This window comes from Mauremys reevesii, linkage group 1, assembly GCF_016161935.1.
Source record: "Mauremys reevesii isolate NIE-2019 linkage group 1, ASM1616193v1, whole genome shotgun sequence".
Classification (NCBI taxonomy): Eukaryota; Metazoa; Chordata; order Testudines; family Geoemydidae; genus Mauremys; species Mauremys reevesii.
Genome location: NC_052623.1, coordinates 260,891,120 through 260,899,304, shown reverse-complemented (window position 1 = coordinate 260,899,304; position 8,185 = coordinate 260,891,120).

The following is an 8,185-nucleotide window of genomic DNA, read 5'->3' as shown; positions in this document are numbered from 1 at the left end:
ATATCATAGAATCATAGAATCATAGAATTCAAGATCAGAAGGGACCATTATGATCATCTAGTCTGACCTCCTGCAAGATGCAGGCCACATAAGCCGATCCACCCACTCCTTAGCAAGCGACCCCTGCCCCATGCTTCGGAGGAAGGCGAAAAACCTCCAGGGCCATTGCCAATCTTCCCTGGAGGAAAATTCCTTCCCGACCCCAAATATGGCGGTCAGCTGAACCCCGAGCATGCGGGCAAGACTCTCCAGCCAAACCCTCTGGAAAAGGTTATATCATACCATTGACCCATTGTACTATTTACCAGTGTGGCACTTAATTGACCTATTGACTAAGCCCGTTATCCTATCATACCATCTCCTCCATAAACTTATCTAGCTTAATCTTAAAGTCATGGAGGTCCTTCGCCCCCACTGTTTCCCTCGGTAGGCTGTTCCAGTATTGCACTCCCCTGATGGTTAGAAACCTTTGTCTAATTTCAAGCCTGAATTTCCTGACTGACAATTTATATCCGTTTGTCCTCGTGTCCACATTAGCACTGAGCTGAAATAATTCCTCTCCTTCCCTGGTATTTATCCCTCTGATATATTTAAAGAGTGTAATCATATCTCCTCTTATCCTTCTTTTGGTTAAGGAAAACAAACCGAGCTCCTCAAGTCTCCTTTCATACGAAAGGCCTTCCATTCCTCGGATCATTCTAGTGGCCCTTCTTTGTACCTGTTCTAGTTTGAATTCATCCTTCTTAAACATGGGAGACCAAAACTGCACACAATACTCCAAATGAGATCTCACCAACGCCTTATATAACGGGACTAGCACCTCCTTATCCCTACTAGAAATACCTCGTCTAATGCAACCCAAGACCGCATTAGCTTTTTTAACGGCCACATCACATTGCCTACTCATAGTCATCCTACGATCAACCAGGACTCCTAGGTCCTTCTCCTCCTCCGTTACTTCCAACTGGTGCGTCCCCAGCTTATAACTAAAGTTCTTGTTAGTCATCCCTAAATGCATAACCTTACACTTCTCACTATTGAATTTCATCCTGTTACTAATACTCCAGTTTACAAGGTCATCTAAATCTCCCTGGAGAATATCCCGATCCTCTTCCGAATTGGCAATACCCCCCAACTTGGTGTCATCCGCAAACTTTATCAGCCCACTCCTACTCTTGGTTCCCAGGTCAGCAATAAATAGATTGAATAAAATCGGACCCAAAACCGAGCCTTGAGGAACTCCACTGGTAATATCATTCTGCTTTGTAAACTAAATGCATGTAAATGTTTAGTAAGCCAGTATTAAAGCAAATATTTACATATATAGAGAGTACTTTTTAAATGGTGTGTCAGAAAGACTAAATAAAAAAAATACCCAATATTATTTTGCACTTTTGCAGTATCATTCATGCAAGAACATCAAAATGCTTTAAACCATTAACTAAGATGTCTCAGATCCATGAAGTATTACCTGTATTTTACAGTCAGGGAAACCGAGACACAGAAAGTTATTGGCATGTCCAGGATCTCAAGCCTGAGATAAAAATTCTGGATTGGCGCTGTCAATTTAGGCTATTATAGTCTTCCCATTATAGTGCTATCCATGTACTTAGGGACTCAACTATGACTAAACTTCTGACCCCCACTCCCATGCTATAACCTCTTCCTCCAGTGCTTCTTGTAGAATAAGCTAAAATATCCATGGTGCCTTCATTCCTGGCTAAGGTGATCAAAAAGTTGTGGTGAGACAGCTTTTGCAGTATCCAGTTGCCTCAGAGCTCCTTGACCCTTTTCAGCTTGGGTACCAATCCGGTTACGAAAGAGTCCTCTTTAGTTGCATTGATAGAAGATCAGCTGTCCATGCTGATATTATTACAGTAGGTAGCTGCCTTTAATAGAGTTGATCATGATGGTGTTATTGTAAGATGGGGAAATAGAGTGGGAGGGAGACTGTGATTTTACCTTGCTTGCTGCTGATGGTTTAAACTTAAAGTATACTGCTACATTTAGCGTGGACTGTATTTTTAAGTTATGTCAAAGGTGTATAGATAGAAGACCTGGTTAGCATTTAATTAATCTAAATGAATAATTGCAATACCATATAAATTCATTATTAATAAAGCCGCAAGAATAAATACAATGTAAAAACCACTGTATAAAAAGGATTTCTGCTGAAATAAGTTAGTTGCTTTTGGTTGATCTGTTTGTTTTTCCTAAAAGTGCCTATAGCTAATATGATTGGAGTGGCTTTTCATACTTCTGTATACCCAGTTTCTTCTAAGCTCCATAAAGTAACACTAATAATGAGTGATATGTGCACATCAAGTAGTGACTAGATGCCATATATTATATAGTGCATTGTGATATTCTGTACTTTGAAGCATTTACTTTTCATCTTCAGTATGGGGGTTGGGATGTAATTATACATCTTCTTTGAGTAGCATCTCTTTAGCAGGTTTTTCTGTCTCCACAAATGCACAGTTGAGCCAACACTTACTTTGGTGCCTCACTGCATCCAAATCATTTAACTTCCTTACCATTTATTTTCATTAAACTGCATATGTTCACTGTTACTTTTTATGTCAACAGATTATCATGTCCTTTGCAGAGCTAAATAAATACAGTGTTCAGTACATATTAAGTGTTGGGCAATGTAGTGATTGAAACGCTGATCCTTGTATATGTCTTAAAAGCAATAGGTGAAAGTTTTGTTTTGTTTTATGCAAATAAAATTGCTAACAATAAAACCCATTAACCAGATGTGATTTGTGTAACCAGGTTTACTATTATGGAGACATGCTAGCCATTCCATAGCCAAGGCTATGCCACCACTTTCCATTAAACAAACAGGACCTTCCTGTCTTTAATATGTGCCCTTTAAAATATAAAGCATGGGCATAGCTTCTTTGCATAGCTCTGACTTTCTTTTACTATGGAAACTAATTTAGGGCTCAGTCTTACAGTCTTTTATGCAGGCCAACTCTTGCTGACTTCCAAAGGAATTTTCCTGCAAAAGGACTATGGCCCATGTCCTCAAAAGAATTAGGCACCTAACTACCTTAGAGGATCTGAGCCTATGTGTCTGAGACCCAAGTTTTCTCATAAGTTGAAACTGAGGTATTCAAAGAAGGGACTTTTTAAAGACTGTGTCAGCCCCACTAAAAGCTGAGTCCAATGAAACTTTGACCAGTGTTTGAGTTAAAGCTGCCAAGCCTGGTTGACACCGAAACATAGGATTTACTTATCATAGATTCTTCAGCAAGTGGCCATCACAATGCTGTATAAATGCTGCTTCAGGAAATAAAGAAAATAAATAGCTTTGACCAACAATTAATCTCTTTCAGCAAGAGCAATCCAGAGAATTGCTTGAACGTATACTAAGAATTAGTTAAAGAAAAGAAATTTGCAATCTGATATACTGGGGGGAGAGGGAAATGGGACTGGCTACAATATCTCTGGCCAGCACTATAATGAAAGTAAACCAAATTGCTTTTACAAGTAAAGTGAGATAATGGTGATTCAAAGTAGGAATCCTTTACTCCTATGCTGTTAATTGGATTAGGAAGGGGAGGGAATCCTCCTTAATTAATCCTCCTTATTAAATGTGGATCTGTAGAAAACACTCAGTCTGTGACTTTAAAACAACAAATTTATTTTGGAGTGTTAGCCAAAAGGGCTCGTTCTCCCCGGAGCTAGCCAATTACCCCAAGGAGGCACAGAGACCAAGATGGAGTATAAACAGATAGCAGCCCTTTATTAAAACGATCAGCTGAGCGGGTGCCCCCCTCGGTTCATACCAGAGGAGTGACACCCCGAGACAGAGCAGTGAGTACATATATATATACCATCTTTGACGTCATATCAGACCATAGTGATACAGCATATTTTCAGGATTTTGCAGACGTGGGGTACATAGGTCTATTTACTTGTACTCTAAACATTCCACGTTTGTCCCCTTGACCATGGTACTGTTCAATATTTATTATTGGCTATGCAAGCAGGTCATGGATCATTTAGCAATAGCATCGTTTCCTAGAACAACCAAGCACATTCCTAAAACAGACAACTAAGCACAAATCATGTTATCTATCAATCCCCCCTTTTTATGAAAGCATTTTAAGAGCTTTAATATCCCCAATCCTCAGCTTTTGTTGGTTGGAGTAACACCATGACCTGTTGATTTATAGTTTGGTTAATTAATCGTCGGATTATTGTCACCAAACAGGGGGTAAGGCAGGCTAAGGCTAATAAAGCTAGGATAATACATATAACAAAAAGGAAGCTTTGACGTATCCATTCCTTTTGTGGCAACCATGAAGTAAGCCAATTTGTATCCCATCCTTTCCAGGTTTGCACTGGGACGTGGGTTAGCTTCCGCATTTCTTTTGTTAAGCGTTTAACTGCCTTTCCATTATCATCTATTTGTAAGCAACAATTTGATTCATTCAGTTTTGCACACAATCCTCCTTCTTCTGCTAGCAGATAATCAAGAGCTATATGATGCTGATAAATTGCAGTTCTCATTTGAGTAGCCTGATCAGCTAAAAGATCAAGTGCTGTGGCTGTTTGGTTTGTTACTATTTCCAAAACAGCCTGCAATCTGATTATTCGATTCAGGTTATAGATTGGTTCCCTAGCTCCTGTCACGAGCTCATCGGGGTTCCACGTGGCTGGTCCATAATGTTCTATGATTCTTTCAGGAGGTCACTCCTGTGTACCCCATTTTTGGGAACTTCCAGCTGTTAAAGTGGAATCAATAGATCGTTGTTCCCTAATAAGATCATCATATACTTTGACTCCTAGAGTTTTTCCCTGTAAGAGAGGTAGTAGGAAGAATAGAGGCCTAATATATCCTACATAACATACCCCGGACCAATTGGGTGGTAGCCGACGGTAAGCGTATTGACCACAAATCCAGTAGTGGCCTTTTAGGGCCCATGTCCCATTAACAAAGGGTCCATCCCAGGGGTCGGGAGTAGTTGTATCAGGTGACAGGGACCAATTATTAGTTTTATACTTGGGCATTTCAAAATACAAATGATCGCCAGGTCTTAACGGTCCTCCCCCCATAACTGATTCGCCTTTAGAATTACAATGCTCACATTTCCAGGCTCCTGCTCCCATTTTCCATACACAATTGCAACCCCCTCCTTTAGGCTGAGTAGTGCTTGACCAAAATTGCCTAAAGTGGGTTGTTCGGGTCCCATTATAGTATTGCCACGCCCAGCGATAGATTTGTATCACGTGATCCTTGGCTGTGGTATTATCTTGCTGGCAATGTAAAAACAGATAATTATCAAAGAATTTATCCTGTTGTATTGCGTTGCAACTGCTACTACTGGCAAAATCATTACTATCATAAAGTTGATAGGAGCAGGCTATCCAGCTGCCATTAGTCAGCTGTACATGGGTTTGATTCCATCGCCCCTGATATTTAGAGCAATTGTATGGTAAACAATTAGGATCCCAGCAATCAAATCCTGGGGATAAGGTCCATTCACATTGACTTTCCCCTACATATACTCCTTTTGGCCTTGTTCTATTAAGGCATAGTATACCCATCCCAGAGGAATAGAGTCGCCATGGGCTACTATCCTGGGCCCATAGTTCTGTTCCATTACGGACCATGCTTAAATTACTGACCCACCATTTGGGCTGTACTGGTTGGGCTACCCATGGCCATTCGTTTAAGTCTCCTGGTCCTCCACATACCCAACAATTACTGAGATTAAAGGACCTTGCTATTGTGTCTCCTAGTTCCAGGAAGATATTTTCCCATCCAGTACAATGAAGAAGGTATATACTTAAAATTAACAGTATTATTTGCATTATGATTTCTTAAACAAACCCTTAAGTCCGTCCAGGGGCTCGTAAGTCCAGTCCGAAGCTTCTCCTGTGCTCCCTCGGGCTTCCGGTGCCGAGGTAGGCAGAGGGTCGATCCAGTTATCTGCGGCTTCGCCTGTGCTTCCCCGGGCCTCCGGTGCCGGGGTGGACAGAGGGCTGTCGTCCTCTTCTGGTGGTTCGGCTCCTTCGTCAGGAGTGAGAAACCGTTTTACTCTTGTGTGATGAGTCCACTTGTTGTTCCCAAGGAGCTTTACTGCGGCGTGGCTGATGAGGGAGACGGTGTGTGGACCTTCCCACCGTGGTGTAAGGGGGTCACGTTTCCACTTCTTGACGAGGACCTGGTCACCAATTTGAAATGGATGGACAAGTCGGTCGAGGGGCAGGGATTGGAAAGATGCTGCGTATTGATGTAGCTGGGATAAAACAGTCTGTAGGAAAGAAACTTGTTTCCATAAGGTATCTTTTCCCACTTCCCAGGTCACGTCTTCCCGGAACTCTGAAATAGGAATTCGGGGAGGAAATCCGAATACTAGTTCAAAGGGTGACAGTTTTAATCCTCGTCTTGGGGCCCTTCGCAGGCGAGTTAGTGCTAGGGGCAAAGCATCAAGCCATTTCAATCCTGATTCCATGCATATTTTAGTAAGAGTTTCCTTTAATGTTCTATTCATTCTTTCCACTTGGCCTGAACTTTGGGGGCGCCAAGCTGTATGAAAGTTCCACTGGATGCCTAAGGCTTGAGATACTTCTTGTGTCACCTTTGAAATAAAGTGACTACCCTGATCAGAATTAATAACCTCTGGTACGTGGTATCGGGGGATTATTTCCTGTATCAAGGCCTTAGCAACAGCTCGGGCTTGACAATGTCTGGTGGGGAAACACTCCACCCACCCAGTTAGTTGGTCAACAAAGACAAGTAAATACTTGTAGCCCCTGCATGGGGGTACTTCGGCGAAATCAACTTGCCATCTCTGAAACGGATATGTGGCCCAGGGCTGACCGCCCATTGGGGCTGGAGGTTATCGGCCCTTTTGATTTGTTTGTTGGCAAATTGGGCAAGTATTGACAATCCGTTGGGCCTCCATATGCATCCTTAATCCTTTAAGGGTTCGGGTAGCTAAGTCGACCATAGCTGCTGATCCCATATGCCCTTCCTTATGTAACAGTCGAAGGGTTTCCTTTAAAATTGTCTGAGGCACAAAGATTTCCCCTCCTGGCAATTTCCACCATCCCGAGGAGCAACGGGCCCCTATGCCTTGGGCATATTGTGTTTCTTCAGTAGTATACTGTGGGGTTGGGACTTTACATTCAGTATCTTTTACTATCAAAAGCCACGCAACCCCTTCTTGTGCTGCCTCTCGTGCTGCCTTATCAGCTAATTGATTGTATTTTCGCTGCTCCCCTTGAGGGGTTTTGCCGTGAGCACGTACGTGGATTACAGCAACTTGTAGCGGGAGCATTAGAGCCTCTAGTAGGGATTTAATAAGGCCTCCATGTGCTATCTTTTGGCCTGAGGCTGTAATGAATCCTCTTTCCTTCCATAGGGTACCGTGAGCATGCACCACCATATAAGCATAACGACTGTCTGTATATAAATTAAGAATCTTTCCTGTGCCCATTCGGAGGGCCTCAATGAGAGCCACCAATTCTGCTGCCTGGGCTGACCAATGTGGATTTAATTTAAATTTATAGATCTTGTCATTCTTAATTACCACCACTGCCCCTGTATATCGTTTGCCATTAATTACGTAGCTAGATCCGTCTACGTATCCCTCGATGTCAGGGTTAGGCCACGGTACATCAGAGAGGTCTGAGCGTGGTTTAGTTTCTTGCTGCAGGACCTCAATACAATCATGTACGGGTCCGGGCTTACGGGGGTCCCCAGGGTCAGGCAACAAGGTGGCTGGATTAAGGGAACTAATGGGTCGAAAGGTCAAGTTAGGAGCTAACAGGAGTCCTACTTCGTATCGTGAGTGGCGACTGGGATTTAAATGCCTAGCTCTGGCCCCTGTTCCCAATATTTGGGGTACTCCATGTGGGACTATGACCTCAGTATCTCCACCCAGGGTCAATTTCTCAGCTTCCTGCACGAGAAGGGCGGTAGCTGCTACAGCACGCAAGCAAGCAGGCCAGCCTCTGGTGACAGGGTCTAAGACCTTTGAATAATAACCAATAGGTCGCCAGGTTGGTCCTGATCGCTGGCACAGGAGTCCAGCCGCTACTCCCTTTCGCTCATGGATATATAGCGTAAATGGTTTTCGTGGGTCCGGGAGAGCCAAAACAGGGGGTTGAATTAATGCAGTTTTAAGCTCTTGAAATGCTTTCTCCATTTCCCTAGTCCATG